Genomic DNA, 17,363 nt, shown 5'->3' on the forward strand with positions numbered 1-17,363 from the left:
GAAATGTTAGTACTTATGCAGTAGCAGTTGGAAATACCTGTCCTTCGACATTAAGCTTTGCTAGAATAATACTTAGCTGCAGTCTAAACCTTTGTGATTGCAGTGGAGCAAGTAGGAGAAACTGTGTGGTGGCTTATCACAGCTCACAGGCTAGGAGCAAAACCTGCCACGTAGCTTGCATGCAACTGTAAGGAGTAATGCAGACCCCTCATCTCCAATATAAAATGCAGGGATTCATTTAAATATTGTTTACAGTTGCAAGGCTTTCCTCATGCGTATTTATATGCACAGATACATTTTCAGGACAGTTGTACTGACTGAGCACTAACTGTACTGGACACATCTTTACTTATTTCACAGTTTTCTAGGTCTACTATATTCAGACATCTATATCTACCCCCAGCTCCAGCCCTTCCTCCTCCACTTCAGATTTCTAGTTTTTCAGATGCAAGTCCCCCCTCATAACTTATTTAAGACATGTTTTTCAGTTATCTTTTCTGGTACTAAGAAAGCACGGGCATCTGCAAAAGCTGTCAACAGAAACCTAGGACTCTGCAAACTACACTGAAAATTACTGCTGTGGTAGCATAAAGCCAGCAGAGAACTATGATCAGCCACTGGTGAGTTCAAATTCCCAGAGCGTCACAATCTACAACTCCTGGGATATATTAATTGCAGAAGGAAAACTTGTCTTTCCCCTATTTTCATTTTGGAATTTGATTACTGCCCAAAATATCATGAGCAAAATTTCGATACTGGCAATTTCTTGTAGTAGAAAGTGTTAAGTGCAGTTATCATCATTTAGACATGGAGCAGGCTGGGAACACACAAGAACAGAGGATATATGTGAGAGAGTAGAGAAATCTTAGGCCCATTCTTGCCAACTCTCATGACCACCTTCCTACATTTACAGTATTTAGTTTTTGCCTAAACTTTTAGTTCTAACAGTCAAGGGATTCTGTTACACTTGCAAATTTCCTTTAAATTTGGTGGTGGGCAGAGCATAAGAAAAATCCTGGAAAGAGGATTTTCTCCAGGAGCTGAGAAACATAAGTCATTCATAAATCATTCACCGGTCCTAAATCATATTCATCATTGGGATCCTGATTCACAATTTGAACTGTTAAGTTTAGCAGAACTGCTGAATTTCCCTCCCCGACAGGAGAACATAACTCACCTTACTCTGTGTACTAGGGAGCCCTGGAAGTTTTCCTGGCATTTTAAGATGAACTATCCCTCAGGCTCTGACAGTCTCCTCTTCCCTTCTAATACCAAAGCCTCAATTAGACCGTGATTAAAGAGGCTGCACTTAACAGGTACTAGCAGAAGGGACAGGCTGTCAGTTTTATTACAGACCAGGAATTTGTTTCTCTGTGTACTCTGTGCTTCAGAGTTTAATGTGAGAACAGAGTTTACTAACAGGCAAGTCAGATTTGCTGAACACCAGGATTCAGTCTTGATTATCAATTAAACAGGCATAAAAACTAAACAGATGACTTCTGCCAGTCAACAGATTTCTTAAGGGGAAAAGAACTTGTATTCATTCACAGAAATACCTTATGCAAAACTAAAACAAATCTAACTGAAAATGCACCTCGCATGACATTTTAAACTCTTCTTCAGTTAAAAAAAAAAAAAGTAAAAGGAAACCCCATACACTGCAAAATACTGGTTACACAATACAGTTCTAGAGCATCATTTCCTTTGTGAATACATTGCTTACAATTCAGAGCGCTGGTCAGTTCCTGATGCAAAGTTATTAACTATGGTTACTAACTACTGCTTCGGTTCACAAGTGGCATTAAATTGTGAATCTCAGTCACATTGCATTAAGTATTTTGGCATACACATAAGCAGCCTCAGCCCCAAAAGACTACCAAAAGTCTAGCATAGGAGCATCTGGCATAGGAGCCAGATGCTGGAGTCCTCCCCCCATTTTCATCAAGTCTCAGCTCCAGTTTTTCCCCTATACTTTTGATCGGCTTCACTCTACCTTTCTCACACTTCAGTTTCTGAGCAGGTTCAAACAGATACCTATTTTTTAACTGCCAAAGAAAATGTTGCTTTCTCCTGTACAGTTTATCACGTGGTTTCCTCACAAAGATGACACTGTCCCATAGCGTTTAATGGGCAACATTCAGTTCTGGATCAGCAACAAGTTGAAAGCATGGTAATGTACACTCTCCCAATTTAGAAATGGAGCTTTGTAACACTGAAACACTGCAAGAAGCTCCACTGCTCATGAGTTACAGGCTTGATTCACATCCCTCTGTTAAAAATGCCTTTCCATTAATTTAGTTGCTTACTGTGTTGGATTCTCATCAGCAATTCTTAGCTGATGAATGAAGTACTACAAGCCATGCCATCAAATATTCTCTATGGATCTAGCTGGCAACAATGGTTAGTTTCTAAATTTTGGTAAGCTACTGATTCTTTAGATTGTGATTACTTCAAAGTAAAGATCTTCTTACATTTTGGAAAGCCCCAGTAAAGAGTGGGCACTGCTACAGATAAACACTATACTATTATAGAGATTCTTGCACTGGTAACATTCGATGCACAATCATTTTCCAGATGCCACAGAACTAATTGTGCTGCCAAAGAAGAAGCCAAATCCAAAACAGATCTGTAAGAGGAATTACTGTTGAAAGTCAATCTCATCAGCAAGAAATGCCTCAGTCCTACAAACCCTTGTTCACATTAGCATAGTCTCCATAAAGCTAATGAGACCCAGTCTGCCCCCTACACAGCTGTAGAGCCAAAGTAACTCCTATATGGGTGACCTAAATGAAGCTAAGTTAGAGCCAGTGTAAAGGAGAACCTGAACCAAGAACATTTTCTGATAAAGGAAAAAGCAATCTCCCAACATAGTCATGTAATATCATTGCAAAGCAGTGTCCATGTGGAACAGCAGCTCTGTTAACACAAACTCCACCGTGGTGCAGAAGAACGATGCAGCGCCGTGACGGTGCTGTGGCAGCTGTGTTGCCCGACAAGCACCCTCTGCATGGACAAGCCTTCGAGCAGAGCTGGCCCAGTTGGTCTGTCTGCAGGCGAAAATTTTTCCCAGTGTAAAATAAAATTGTGCTCCTACTCAAGGTTTAAAGAATTAAGTAGTTAAGGGGTATGGGCTTTAAGACTACAAAAGATCACTGGGACCTCTAGGCCGACGTTCTTGTAACAAAAGCCGAAAAATTTCACCCAGATGCACAATGCAAATAAAAACACAAAGAGGCAGAGTTATTATCGCACCCTTTCCTGGTTATCACTTAGCTAATCTTTACCTTTTTAGTCTTTTTAATCCTCCCTCATAAATCAATCCCTCTAGCTCCTAATTATTTCAGCAGTGCACTCTCTGAGCTGTAGCCTGTAAAGAAAATTAATGACCTTTAAAATAGAAAGTTTACTTACACAGACATTAATTGCCATCGGAGCACAGATGAACTGTTACACAGGCCTATGAAATGTTTTATTCAGGCACCTAATTTCAGAGAATGTAATACTTCACTCAAATCCCTGGCTAACTAAAGGTCAAACCAGATAAAGTTGCCATCAGAGAAATAACCTACTCGGATCTACTTGCCAACCAGTGCAAACAAGGTAACCATATGCTTCATTAAGTTCTGCACCCCATTATGATCATATGGCACAAACCTGATTGCAATTACAGTGCCTTAGGCAGAAGATGTCATTTTAAGTAGGGAATCACCGCTTTGGACAAGTTTTATAAATGATTCTCATTGATTATCATTTCCAATTAGAGGAAAGAAAAGCATTAAATGGCCACCTTGATGTTGAAAAGGACCTTTAACCTGGACTCGTTCTCTAAGAGATGAGGGTTAAATTTCTTGTGACAGCGGCTCCCCACGTCTCGTGTGGCCGGTGATTTGACGGTACCGGTATCGCATCAGCTGCCGGCTGCGTTGGTAAGACCATTCCACACGGTGTTCGTATCAGAACTATGCTTATTAGTATCCCAGGGAGCTGGGAAATGTAGGCATTTTCCAATTACCTCGTTTACACTGCAGTAGCTAAAAAATGACACGCAGCTATACTATTACCTACAAAGGGATTTTTCACAGGAACACACTTATTTTTCTCTTTTATTTTCTCTGCTTAATGGATCTCAACTATATTAATTTTACCTCAAAATGTTAGTGTTCCCAGTAACAACCGATAACCACAAGTAAGCAAATTATAGGTAACATCCTCCTCTCCAAACAAAGAAAATACTGTATTTCTAACATAGTGCTGCCTCTTTCAGTTAACACAGCCGTGTGAAATTAAATGTAAAAGCTCCAGTGAGTGATTTTTTTACTAATCCTGTGTAACACATTTTGCAGAAGTGTCAAAAAGAAATATAGTTCAGTCACTGAATATGGAATAGAAATGATTTACTTTACAATCCAAACTTCTCTATTTACATAAAAATAACTATGCTACAGAAGAAATTTTAGACTAAGACACAAAATTAAAGCAGTCCAATTGCATATTATTCTAAATGGTTTACTTTATAGCCTTCATAACATTAGATCTAGAGACAAGACATACACTCACACTTATAGCACATTTTAGTGCACATACAATATTTCAAAAAATGTGCAACAGGAAAGCATCACAAAAGGGTTTTTCCCTAACTATCATTCCCTCTAAAAACTGTTTTTGTATACATACACAGAAGTCTTATTTCAGTATTAATGTTATTTATTTTAGACTAATGGCTGATATCCCTATAGGAAACACTGACAATGATTATACAGTGAACTGTATATCACCTTCGCTTTATTTCTTTGCTGACTTTTTTTAGCGTTCCCTTTCCTTGCATGGTTTTGTTTTATATTGGTTTTACTAGTGTCTTAGCACTCGTCGCTGTTTGTTACACATGCCTCTCTACAGTCTATCCACGGAGGAAACGAATCATTACAGCTTTTAGTTACAGGGCCTGACTTTTTAATGTGAGCTCTAAGACTCATGCTCCCATCCTTAGCGTCATCCAGTGCAGGGCCCTTATATTAGACGGTGCTATTAGCCATGAGTCCCCCAGAGAGCTTTCTTTCCAGGGGGAATGGCCATAAACACGAGCTGCGGCAAATGCCAGCTGGGAAGGGAAATGCATTGCTGTATTTCTTTAGCGGAAGAAGTTGCTTCCCCAGTGCAGCTAACTGAGTTTTCGAAATGTCTAGGCTTTTTGCTGAGGACCTAAGAGGTCCACGTACAGCTGGGACTTGGGAGCCTTCCAAGCCCTGCTCCACAGCAGTAAGCGTAGAAGTGCAGGGATATCTGGCTACTCTGCAACCAGTGTCTTCAAGGGCCAGGCTCCCCTTCAGCCCACCATCAATCCAGAAGGGACTGTGAGAACCTGCATTTGATTTACTGAAATCAGATCAAATCTGAAAGGTTTCAAATGAAGTATTTTGGGAAAGTCTTCCTCTCTCAGCTACCCATCAATTCCACTGCCAGTTACCTGGCGCTGATGGAACAGTGCCCCGAGCAGTGCGCGAGGAAGGACCAGAAGAAAGGGGTTGGGGGGAAAGGAAGTAGCAGGAAAAAAACAAACTTCATTCTCTCTTGACCGCACTAATAGCAGACCTGCTTGAACCACACAGGTTTTTATCTTTTTCACCATTCTTTGTTTTTTTAATCACTACCATTGCAATTGGATACTCTTGTTATCTACATAAACAGGTAGGGGTTTGTTTACATTAGTGCTGAGCTTGCTAAGCAGCATCATGCTCTTGTATCCTCATGCTGCAGAGCTTTCTCCTCACCTTCATTCAAAACTCCCCCTCCCCCGAAGCCGAGACCAAACCTGCCCCTGAACACAACTCTGTTCATCGTGGATTCCCATTAAATTCTTGGCCTTGGAGATACCTTGTGACAACGAGCTGCTAGTTCACTGCACGGGAAGAGCATTTCTATTTACTTTTGAATTTGTCACTTTTAAGCTTCACTGAGTATTGCTTGTCCTCCGCTGATGGTAGAAGAGAATTTCTTGCTCTGCGGAGTCTATGCCTTCATTACGTGTAACCTTTTATCATCTCACTTCTGATTCATCTGATTCATCTCCCCTCCAAGGTAAACAGTCCCAGTCTTCTCAATCCTGCTCTATATGAAAGTTTTTCCATGTCTGTTTAAAAACTGGTTTAGGTAAACAGTTAAAAACTCACTCTGTTAGCTCAGCTTATACCTATAAATTACCTATGCATATTAAATTTGTATAAGCTAGGCTTAACTGAATTAAGTGTATCCACACAGGGTTTTGCACCATATTCATTAAGTCAGTTTAAAATCACACCTTTACTTAAAACAGAGCAAACTACCACGTAGTTAGGCCATAGCCAGTTTCGGATACTTCCAAGAAGAATTCAGACAGTGCTTTGGGGAAAGGTAAATTTCAACAGACCCCTCGAAGTTAGTAATCTCCATTATCCTGAAATCCATGAGGCCTCCATGCATAGCAGGCAGCAATCCTTTTGGAATATTTTCCATCAGCAGCACAGGCATCTGTTCCAGAATTATCTTAATAGGTTTTTACCTTGAGAGCACCACTATTTACAGGAGATAGCTTAGTGTCTAAGCAACTCAAACTGCTATTAAACTATAGATTTTAACTTAGCTGCAAGTGAGCTACCCTACTGTACACAGAGCACAACAGAAATATAATCAAAACTGCTATAAAAATTAATTCTGAAAATAATAAATACAAGCATTGTTAAGTTTAAACAAAGGATATTTGCTCGTTCACTCCAAGACTTAGCTGCATGCAAAAATCCAATGAAAACTAGCCTTTACATGCACACACACAATTTTGCCTATTCAATAAAAGTTTTTAAATTATGGCTATTAAATGCATGGTATTTCTTAATGATAGTATTCGTTGTTAAAATTGTAATAATCTATTTGATAGAGGAAAAAAAGAATTTATTGAAAAGCTGCAAATGGATTGGAATAAAAAATACTTTTCAGTAGAAGACAACATCTTCATCTACTAGAGTACAAAACGCTTGAGTATTTGAGAGGGAATTTAGAGGTACTATTTTGCAACAGAAACTTACTGAAAGTTACAAAGAAAGAAGTAATTCTAAAAATCAAATATACAGGCCCCTGAGTTGAAATAAAGCACTTTTCCATGTTAAGATCTACTACACATGCATACAAATTTTCATGAAAATCACACTTCGTCTGTTGTGTATTTTTGCCTTATTCAGTTAAAAATAAAAAAGACAGAAGAACATTCACCCGCCTCTATTTTGCCTGTTGTTTCTGCCCTCAGGACCCGTGCTACAGTGGTTCCATTGAGGCTGATCACAGCGACGAGGTGTGCATGTAAACACAAAAAAGCCGAATGCTTTGGTTCGAGAGAGCAGCCACCCAGCCAGCCGGCCGAGATGGCCCCGTTCAGACTTTGTCATGTCCGCCCCACGAGCCCGGCGTGCCCTTCACGCATCCCTACAACCTTGCTTGCTCCTGCCCCTGCGGGAGGCACGCTGGTGGTGCCAGCCCTCGCCTGCCGAGCGTGCGGGACCTCGCCGCCGGGGGTTGCCGTGTGAAGGGTTTTTGCAAACCCGCCCGCTCAGCTCCCCGCTGCCTTCCTGTCGGCTCGCATCTCCTGCTGAATGCCACCGGCGATGGCTTGCAAACGCCTCCCCTCTGTCGTCACACCTCCCACCATCCCGGGGACTATTTTGTGGGAACGCTGAGCATATTTGTTGGCTCCCTGGCCCCCGGCACGCTGACTGCTCATTCACGCAGGCCTGGAAAAGACTTGTCCTCCTCTTGCTATCTGGCACTCCAGTACTAGCTTACTACTGTTTCCCTCTGCAGCGCAGGTCCAAGTTGGCTGGCAGATGCAGAAAAATGCCAGCAAAAGCTCTGGTTCACAGGAAGTAACCGATCAGCAGAGACAGGCCAAAACCGGACACAACACTGGCACGTTACCACGAATGCAAGGTTTGCCATGCATAAGCCCTTTGCTGTTCACCTTCTTGTTGTCAAGGAGGGGGGAAACTAGGGTTATTGCTACTGTTTTAAGTATCTGCATGGTGCTACAGTCTTGCAGTGATGGGATTAACCAGACTCCAGGCAGGCACCAGGACAAACAGCTTCCGCAGCCACTTCTTCCCGGGAACAAATTCCCACAGAGATCACACAGTCTACAGCGTATTTGCTTCCCCGTCGTCTAAATATCCAGGGAAGGAAGGAAGGGATTAGGTGCGTGAGTTTGCCAAGCACACACGGCCCCGTGCTCCCACGGCCTGGTGATGCCACTGACGGACGTCCCCGGACCACGGGGGAGCCGCATCCAGCCCCCCCGGGGCACTCCTGCGAGTGGCCGGGCCCTCAGCTGAAATATCCCCCGGCTGTCACCAAGAGCAACACAGGTAGGGCAAAGGGGAGCAACCCAATAGGCATGCTTCCCGGCAATATGATAAACAGCTGACATATGGTAATTTTAAAGGGGCTGACATGTCGCAGCAATTATGAAAAGGCTGACACACAGCTGAAAGAGCTGGCAGTTGGAAGTTATGCCCTAGCACAAAAGAGGAAAAAATATAAGCGAAATGTGACTGAACTGTTGTCTTGCATGCTCATGTTTTGTTGACAAATGTATTTGTAGTTTTGAGGATTCAGCCCTTTCTTAAGAGTGTCACCATCGGCTGCTGATAAAAAAGCAACTTGAATCTATCGCAGATATGTTACTCTTCAAACTGAAGCTCCTGCAAGAGTGAGAGGAAAAAGCACTCTACCCTTATAAATATACTGCACAGGCTAACACTGCAGTAGCAACATTTGACAGTGCTACGCAACCCTTCTCTGTGGAAAAAAGAGAGTACTTTGAATTTTAAACACCCCATTATAATGGACTGTCTCTTTAAACATATCATCCTAAGAAAATGCAATTTGGCTGACAGTTTCAACTTCAAAATATGCTCTGTTTTTCAAGGTGCTTCGAACCCTTGTTCAACTATTACACTAGCACTTTACATGAACTATTGACTACAACAAATAGATTCAAGTTAGATACAGTCTTTTAGGATATCACTTCCATAGTGTACTTTTTTCACGAAGCTCTAAGACTGTTCTTTGATATAGTGTCAAATACAATTTTACACTGTTTAAATATTCTTTGTATTAGACATACACATAAGTATACAGGCCTCATTGTAGCAGCAGTGTTTAAATACATAGCAAGAGATGGTACTTCCCCCAAAAAGCTCAAAATTGCAGGATCTGATTCTGCAAGTGTTCGCTCATGACCATGAGACCTCAGTGAGTACTTTTATTTACAGTTGCATTCACCTTATACAATTTGAGGGTAATTCAAAACAATTATTGGAGTTTGAATGCAGCGGACAACTCTATGTAGATAACAGTTTCGTTTTAAAAAGCATCATTTTTCACCACAGAATCGTAAAAGAATGAAGTGGATGATCTACAGCATTCTCCTGCCCCAAGACAGGATAATTCCTTATCCCAAACAAAATCTCGTGAAGGGAGTTCCTGGCTTGTGTGTGAAATAGAATAAGATTGAACTATGCATGTTTAGCAGATTTGTTCTTTCAAGCCTCTTAACACCCCGCAAGTTTATTTCAGACTGCAACCTGTCGGTATTCCTTCCTTCCCTCTTCTTCAAATGTGAAAATTATTCCCAAAATTACACAAGGGGAAAGAGTTCTCTTACAGCCTTGAAGACCTTAGTAGAGAGGTGACTGTCGACTCCCCATTCATGCTCTAGCATGCCCTTCTGGTAAATGTAGAAAATATAAGAATCCTTTAAACCGCTAGGCACTGACAATGCACATCTGACTGCCTCATCCGATCCTACTAATCCACCTTCCTCTGGATTATTTTTAAGAAGCTGTACCTCCCCTCCTGTACAGTTTCTACTCATAGTCACGTGAGTTTTACTGTCATAAATCGTTTCAAGAAAGTAAAATACAACATGCTCTCTAGCCTCTGCGAAAGTCATGAACTTCATTTGCCAGCAGGACACAAAGCCTGTCCTCAGCTTACTATGAAGTCAAAAAGTAGATCTCAGCATTACAAACATTGTTAGCATTTTAGAAGCATTTTTCCAAATTGTAGTCCTTCTGAGCCTCCCACATCTGGGCTGATGCTAAAGTGCTAAAACCACCTTGGTTTGTGCAGAGATACTGTAATATCACAGGGAGGGTGCAGCCCTCAGATGCTGCTGCTGAGTGCCCAGGAGCTTTGCCTGACAGCACGTGCTGGCACTGTGTTGGAAGGAGACCGGGGAAGGTACAGTTCAAGGCTAAAGATCAGAGGTGACACTTTGACTGCCTTCAGGGCCACTACTGTGTGGCATCCAATATCACCTGGAGAGATGACAACACCAGCAGAGTACTGAAGACTCACCTATGGTGAAGGCACCCCCAGACACTTCAGAGCAAGCAATCACCTGCTATCCAAGCAGATCCCACTCCTTCAAACCTGCTAACAGCAGAGTAAGAGGAAGGATGAACTATCTTGTTCCTTTTTGCCTTAATTTTGCACCAAAAATTTACCACTAGGTTCCATTTATGCATTTTCTATTGTTTTGCCTTGCAAACATTTTATTATTCCTGCCTATTGTTGCACTGATGTGGGTTTTTTTCCTTTACTTTTATGTACCATTATTATATAACAAAACTTGTTTGGAAGCAGAACTTAGCACTTTCTGCCTCTACTGCACATGGTACATACATTTCTGCTTGTGCACACAGTAGCTTGGTGCATGCTGCATTTCTGCACTTATCATTTGGCAACTCATCTTTCACGTTCTCTGCAGTGATCTCCATGCCAGCTTTCTGGGACCCTGATCCTGACTGCTGGAGTCCAGTACTTCTTCTCATGCTCTTCAGAGTAGCTGTGACAGTCTCTGCCGCAGGATTTGAAGGGAATCCAGGAGGTAAGACATGGCAAGGAGCACAACGCATGCTGACACTATTGATCGTGTAGATACTACAGAACTGTGTGTCAGCAGATGTAACTGTCCTGACCTGCATCTTAAAAATTGCACAGGCTCTACCTATGACAGATGTGGCACATCTGTCACAAGACCTACCTATAATTTTCCTTTGTGTAGGTTAGAAACAGGTCACCTGTATCAGCTGATAAGAGAGTAAAGCGAAGCTTTTGGCGCCTCTTAACTGTGGTTTCACAGTGCCATCCTCCTAGCTCTTAATAGTAATGTACAGTTTATAATACATAAGTGCCTGCTATCTCTGATTATCTACTTTTCACAGCTCTTGTCTCTTCCAGTTATTCCCAAGATGTTAATGCTAATATATGAATAAGGAGGTGTCATGATATGATCATAGGTAGCATCTATGGACACTTTTGAAATGTAAACTGGCATTGCAGAATGCCACCATTTCCTGGGCTTTGATTGTAATCGCAAACTGTGCAGGCGTTATGGATAGTACCAGGAATAAAGACACAGTCCCTGGAATAGTGTGATCTAACAGATAACATGTTGGGGGGTTGTAGGTCTAACTCTAAAGCAGCAGCAGTTAGATATAGTCATGATGCACCAATTACTCATTTCTGAGAAGGACCTTAGTAACTGTTCTGCACACAACAGCATGCATAACGATGCAACTGGGGAACACTGCTTAGAGAGAGAAAGCTGGTGGGGCTTTCCCACAGGCGGAACATGTACAGCCTGGACCAGGACAGACAGAGAAGCCAGAGCCTTGCTCAGCCCAGAGCAATAATCCCCCATGCTGGGTGATGCAGATCCAGCTGACTAGCAGTGCTAGTCCTATGGTATGACCCTTTTTGTTAAGACTCCCTGAGCCATATTGAACTGGATTGCCTCTGACTTTTTAGCCTCCATGTGACTTCTCTTAGAAGTGATGCATCATTTATTTATCTTCCCCCAGGACTGTGTCCTCCTGACATGTTCAGCAAGTGGCATGTTCAGGCCCCGTTCTACGGTCCAACTGGGCTGTTCTCTGTATAAAACCACAATACCAGTTGACAGCAAACTTCCATCACATTAGCACCACCTTTATGAGGAGGCACCGTAAGTCAGGTCCAGGATGAATGTCAGAGCCTTTATTACTGGCTTCCTCCCCTTGGTCTCTGGAAACCCATGGCTTGCTTTCCCATTAAGCTTGCCGGTTTCCTCCCTTCTTTCTTGAGAAACATATTCATGGCCTCCTTCAAACTTAAGTGTTCTCTACTGAAACAAAAATTGCCCCCAGTGCACAGCAGGCACACTTTAACTGTGCACACTTAAGTGACTACAGACTGTCTGTGGAGACCTGTCTTTGAGGTCATGCCAGCAAGCCCACCATTTTCCTGCATCCACCATCACGGCCATCGGATAATGATGTGTCATTTCCTGCGTCATGCTGCTTGTGAACGGATGTGCAGGACAGGGCGCATGGTGGCTGCTCTGCTTAATGCAGAAGTCAGTTTATCATTTGAAAATTCAGCATGGCTCTCGGACACAGAAAAGTTGAAACATGCTTCCAGTTAAAAATCAGTTCACTCAGACACGCACACATGCTTCTAGTTTCTGTAAAACTGGACTGATCTTCCTGAAATTATTTCCTAGATCAGGGAAAATTTAGTCTGGAGCACATCATATGAGAGTCATGCGTGAAATAAAATGCAGCAAAGAACAGGGATTGTTTCACTTCTCAATGTTTTGTGATACCCTTTCTAGCTTGTCATACCTCAAACCCAACAAACCTAAATATTTTTGTATCTATTGTCTTTGGCAAGGAGTTACGGTTGCCTTTTATTAGATATGAAGCAATAGGTGGGAGGGAGGGCGCCAATTAATTATTAAAAGTGGCTTTCACATACTTTTGAAAGTCTGCATGTCCTCGAAGCACACTCCATAAAGTTAACAAGGCTAACCAGGGCACTGTATAATGTCTGTGAAGTCTAGATATGCATTTTGCAAACTCCACGAGATTCTGTGTGTGCTTCCTTAGCTCCACATGGACCCAATACACACTTCATAAAGTTCTTTTGTCTCCAGATATGAACCTTACAAACTCCTTCCTTCCAGTCCTACTCAAAAGTTACTGTTTCCAATTAGCTTTCCAGCAAGGACTCCCTCTCTGCCCTCCCTGCCACTCTTTCACTCTGAATTCACCTTAAGAGCAGAAGTTACTGTTCTACACCCTATCCCCAGCTAACGTGCTCCCCTCCCAGCAGTGAGGACTCCCAGTTATCCTCCCAACTCACACGGCAACTTCCTCAAGGCAGTCAGGTAACACTTTTGAATTCTCAGCAAAACACAATGCACATCTATGCTACTATAGCTAATATCATAGTATTACTAAACACAATAGCTATAACAATTACCTTTCGCTACATATTTACCCCTTTAAATCCCTTTCTACAAGGACTTTTCTTGTGAATCTTCCAAGTGGTTTGGATCCAAAGAGAAATTTTCTGCTAAGGGCTCTTGGCAATGAGTACAGACCTAGTAATAACCTCAGTGAGACAACGACCATTAGTTAATAGTGTAGAAGAGATGTCAGCGATGCTTGAGGCAGTTGCTGAAATCAATTAACATGGACCCTATGTTTACCAAAAAGGCACAAGTTCCACACCCTTTTATGTTCACTCTCCAGTCAAAGATAACAGCCCTTTGTGGATGGTCTAGAACTAAATGTGGACATGCTCCTTTTCTCTCGTCTGCAGTATTTTCAGTTGTTGATCACATTAACACTTTGACCAACTTGAGCAGAATATCTATTGGGGAAGAATACGCTCTGAAGCTATAGGCCAAGGAGTTCAAAGGAATGAACTCAGAAGCCAAGAAACAGTAAATATATTAACCAAGCTTTAGGGCCTGAGTCTGTAATTTTTATTCACCCAACACTTGTTTTTCAGTCAAGGAAACCATTTCCATTCTGCTTCTATAACAAGATTGGTCTTCACTTAATAGAACGTATAATGAAAATAACAGCTGTATTTAAAAACACGGCAGAAGCCATTAGGCATGGAAGAATTACTCTTTTTCTAGTAAATCATGGCTGTCTAACAGAATTTTATACATGACTGTCCTTGTCCATACTATGAGCCAAATTGCGTCTTGTTTTATCCCGGTTAAAATGCACTGGTTACTATAGTTTCTGGAACAATTCATACACTCCTTATAGAGCAGAATGCAATGTGGGTAAATGAAACAAAAAATAAGTTTTCATTATACACAGAGGAGAATTTCAGAGCCAGGGAAAAAGGATGAGGAGTGAGGAAGGAAAGAAAAAAACTACAGAATCCTTAGTATTTTTAATATCTTTCAGGTCTGTCCTTTTTATTTTATTACATATTTACACACCACACTGGCACCTGATCTGAGCACTACTTCCATGCAATTTATTGCTGCCCTTGTTGTCATTTTTCCTATATACAGCTGTGGTCCCATTTTCTTTACTATTTGGGTATTTTCTGAGAAACAGGTTGTTAGAAACTAATAATGCTACTGAGATTGTGCAAATTTTTATGTCCTTATTGGATAATTACTCCTGGCAGCCAGTCCATACAAAAATCCACCTAGTGCAAACTGTTGGGAAATAATCCCAGCCGCTATGTGAGTGGCATGGCTACGGCCAAGCACAGAGCACCCAAATATGGAACCACACAGAAACTGCACCAGTTCACACATCAGTAACAAAACTTCATTCTTCGTGCTGAGTAGTTAAGTAAGCCTTACCTCAGTAGATTAAGACATACTGTGCTGTACGGATGCAAGAGGACACAGTAAACTTTTACCATGGATAGGGATGGTCTAAAAACACTGATAGCATGTAGCAAAACACTGGAAATAGCGTGTAACAACATGGGCATTGTTCTTTTCTAGCTTCATTGCTCATCCATTGTCCGAAGGCCCTGATTTGTTACGACCTGGCACTGGAGCCTTGGGCAGGCATCCCTGCGCACACGCCGCTGCTGAGAACAGGCTCTCTGCAAAAGAGGAGGAAATGCCCCGCGCTAGCCGAGCTCGGGGTTGCCACATGCCGCCCCGGGCAGGACTGCTTTCCCCTCCTGGAGCAGAGGCACAGACACACACCACCACGCTGGAGCCGAGGCAGCGTCCAGGCAGCTCAAGAGCAGATAACATTGCCCTTTTCAATGCTGCATCTTGCCCTGAGCAAGAATCCTCTCAGCCCCGCTGCAGCCAAGACGAATTTGCCTTCAGCCAGAGAGCCAGTTGTGTGTCTCCTGCACACAAAATTTGTGGTTCTGTTTCTGATGACTCAAGGGTGCTGTTTAGCTCCCACCCATGATGCTCATTGTTTATGTCTCTGGATTTATTACATAATCAACCACATATGCACTTCATTTCACTGTGCAATAACCATACATAGTACTTACTTTTTATGAAATCTCCGCATTACAATGAATACTTCTATGTTTATCCCTGGAACCATTCAGAGTGTGATCAGCTTCTCAAGCCTCATCCACCTATTGATCATTTCGTTGAAAAATTTAAACAGCTGTTCACTTTTTGCCAAAACATTTCTCATGCAATTTATTTAAGGGGAGAAGTATTTTAAACAGTGTATTCTTCTTTCAGAAGTCTCAATATTGTATATGACTTTAAAGAGTCTTTCAGATGCAGTCTATCATGTATGTTAAATTGGTGAAGCTCAGAATTCAATTCACATTCTTTCCAACTGCTCACTTCTGCTTAAACTCTAACATAAAAAACAATATTGGACATCATTCTCTCAGTTCTGGATTCTAAATACGCCACTTGAAAATTAAGACTTTTAAATGCACATTTATTCTACTTAAGGTAACATTATTTCACATGTCAGTAAAAGAAATCCTCAGAATATGAGATAAAAAGGAATTCTGGAGCTACAAAAATTATGAGGCCTGATTTCCAGTATCTTTTATCCTTATGGATTCTCTGATGTCTAATAAAATGTGGGTTTATTAGTCCTGCCTTCAGCTGACGTACTAACAATTTCTCAATCTCTCACTCGCCTTCAGCTGAGCTACTAACAATTTCTCTCTCAGTCTCTCACTCTCTTTTTCTCTCCTGTGTTCTCATCTCTCCTCATCTGGTTATTTTTGTAGTAGAGGCACAATCCTAGGTTCACCTAAGGATTCTCTCACTAGAAGGCATGGAAAGTGTGAGTGGCAGAGTACATCAAATACATGGAAATGCAAAAGCAGACCTGCCTGAAAAGCAAGACTCTAAGTTCACAGTGAATTTCCTCTTTTTTTCCAAGTCCGAAACCACATACTTTAATTCTCAAAGCAGATGGCCCTTCGGATCAGCTCACTGAGACACATTAATGGCACAGGTAACAGCTTTGGTGCCCATAGCAGCAAATAATACACAGGACCAAATCCTCCCTTCCCAGGCACTTGCCCAGTGCTATGGCTCTGGCAGCGGTTTTGGAGACACCCCTTTGGTGGCTTTCCCACGACTCTGGGAATTAGAGCTTGCCCCGGAGCTGCGAGCCGGGAATCTGCAGGACAGACAGCCATTGATGAGGGATGCGGCACATCCCGGGTCCATGGCATGGGGACAGACTCACCATGCAGGCAGCCTCCTGGCACTGGGAGCTTGGGGGGAACAGAGTGTTAGCACTGATATGAGTTTGCCTTCAGACCTTTCCATCAGCAAGACAGTCAACTATGCAGATCAATACCAATATCAAGATGGCCCACTGCACAGGAAAGAGCAGCTTAAAATGAAAAATAGATGGATAAAACTGGACCTGAAAAAGACAGAATTGATGTTGCTGGGGTGAGGAAAAATTTCTGAAACGTTCTTAGCAGTGAGTTAGATAGACACCCATTATTCATCAGCTCTGTCTACACTTTCAAGATATACTGGAATTTCTGTCTGACATGAGACTCTCAGAACAGCAACAGCCACAAGTAAAATTTTTTGCCATCTTGGGGTGACTAAGAATCTGTCCGTCCAGGCAGATAATGGCCTGACCTTGACTATTCACATCTGCATTACATCTTGCCAGGACCACAGCTCATAATACGCCTGGCACAAAGCCTTCAGCACTTGGGAAACTCCAGCTCATACAAAATGTTGCATTTTATCCAATCACCAGGAGAAGCTACTACAATCAGCATCAGGTAGTGTTGTCTGTCTGAGTCTTCTTTGTCCTGCACACCCTAGACTGGTTCCCCTTATCCACTACTGATTTCAGTTTCAGCTCTTGCTTCTTAACTTCACATTGCTCAATGAGCTGGGTCCAGGTTATCTGAAAAAACATCTAAATCTCCAGGATAAAGACAGTGCCTGATAACTGCTCTCCTAAGCTCCGTGGAACAGCTTACATTAAAATAAGTCCATCTGACCTGACATGGGAATGATCTCTCCCTGAAATGAAACTTCCCACCCTCTCCTTCAAGCA

At 42.1% G+C, this 17,363-nt stretch overlaps 1 protein-coding gene across 9 annotated transcripts in view; it reads right to left on the reverse strand.

Annotated features, from left to right (window-relative positions):
* RBMS3 (RNA binding motif single stranded interacting protein 3) overlaps positions 1–17,363 on the reverse strand; it is a 761,325-nt gene that overhangs the window by 680,615 nt on the left and 63,347 nt on the right. The gene's annotated exons all lie outside the window — the stretch shown is intronic.

This window comes from Dromaius novaehollandiae, chromosome 2 (genome assembly GCF_036370855.1).
Source record: "Dromaius novaehollandiae isolate bDroNov1 chromosome 2, bDroNov1.hap1, whole genome shotgun sequence".
Taxonomy (NCBI): Eukaryota; Metazoa; Chordata; class Aves; order Casuariiformes; family Dromaiidae; genus Dromaius; species Dromaius novaehollandiae.